Source organism: Miscanthus floridulus, chromosome 2 (genome assembly GCF_019320115.1).
Source record: "Miscanthus floridulus cultivar M001 chromosome 2, ASM1932011v1, whole genome shotgun sequence".
Lineage (NCBI taxonomy): Eukaryota > Viridiplantae > Streptophyta > Magnoliopsida > Poales > Poaceae > Miscanthus > Miscanthus floridulus.
The window spans coordinates 35,918,153-35,919,857 of record NC_089581.1 but is presented as its reverse complement, the minus strand read 5'-3'; positions in this window follow the sequence as shown (position 1 = coordinate 35,919,857).

Here is a 1,705-nt window from a genome sequence, read left to right as displayed (position 1 = left end):
TACGTCATCGGAGGATCTGCTGGATGACGAGGTCTGGAGTTGCATTGGCCGGGTGCTGCAGCTGAGGCCCAAGGAGAGGGTCGAAGGGAGGCCCATACCTTTCAACTCTTCGATCGTGTCCCGCCTGGTTTGTTCCCTTCTCTAATCCGCACATTTTTCTCTGCTTTTCCTATTTCTTGATTGGGGGCCGTACATTCTGTAGGGGCTCGAAAAGTACAGGTCCTGACCACACCTTCCCAAGGGACTGGAGGGCTAGGCCTGGCAAGTCGCTCAGAAGGAAGCGACAGACGCCCGGAAGAAGAAAAGAACTGAGGAGGTTTGGCAGAAAGAAGAGAAGAAGAAGGAGGTCGCCCGACGCATGAGGGCCGGGGAATGTAGGAGCGACGTCGGGTTGGAACTCGCGTCGGATGACCCTCCTATAGATTTGGATGACATGGTCTTCTCCGATGAGGAGGAGAGTCGGGAGGTCGTTGTGACCTTGGCGGAGCGTCGCGGCCCTGCGGCGACGTCCACTGGTGGTGAGCAGGAGGCCGCGTGGCGTGCGGTGGTTCCTACGTCATCGCCGGTCCCATCGTCGTCTATGGCGGGCGCGGTCGAGTGGGCCAGGCGGTCTGAGGAGCAGACGTGCGCTTGTGCGGGAACGGAACCGGTGCCAACGATGGACTTGCAGCCAAAGGAGGCCTTGCCTGTTGCGACTGCAGTTGAGCAGTCCGGGCGGTCTGAGGGGCAGACTGGCGCCCGGTCATTACGCGACTTACAGTCGGAGGACGCCTCGCCCACTACTACGGTTGGGGAGTCCCGAGCCAGGGGTCGCAGCGACCCGCAGGTCGGTCAGGAGCCGGTCGGGATGACTCTGACCCCGTTCGAAGCGAGGGGGTGTGGGTCGCAGCATGGGAGCGTTCCTCGACCCATAGGTCCATGGTCGTTGAAGCCTGCTTTTTGGGTCGTGCCGCTCGCCACCCGGTATGTTTCCTTGCTGCTTCGATTCTTGCTGGTCGAGTCTTTGTGGAGTGTGGCTTACCCACGATTTTTGTTAGCGGCCGGGGAATGCCGGGGTTGAGCATCGCCCCGACCCCCATGCAGTAGGTTTGGAGGCCCACACTACAGCGTGTGGCGGCGAGCGAAGGTGGCAGCGGGGTGGCGGCTGCAAGGCCTTCCCTCCCGGGGGTGTTGCCCCTTGGGGGGGGCTGCTGATAAGGCAGCAGCGGTGATGTCGGTGTTGGCGGTGATCCCTGTGCCGATGGCGGAGGTGACGCTTGCAGCCCCTTCCTCGGTAGTCGTGGTGGAGGGGACGAGGGAGAGCGAACTCCCTATTTCACTGGGTGGAGGGTTGCACGACCTATCCTTGCCGTCGGGGCCGAAGGCGCCAGAGGGAAGTGTGGCCAGGATGGAGCTAGGACGGCTAGTGGGGTCCCATGCGAACATGGTGGTGGAGATCCTGTCTGACGACGAGACGGATACCATGACGGATCCACCGGTGTCACCGCGGGAGCTGGTGGTGGTCCGGTTGGAGGCTGGGCCCTCCGGCGGTTCATCAGAGGGTGACCTGGAGCGGCCCTTCCTCGAGGACCCGTCGAAGGCGAGGTTCATCCTCCAGGATTCCCGGGAGCGCCAGCTCTGGGAAATTTTTGGCGGACAAGGGCATGCTGTGGTGTCCGAGCTCACCGAGCTATCCGCGAAGCTGGAGAGCGTCCGGAAGTAGGCT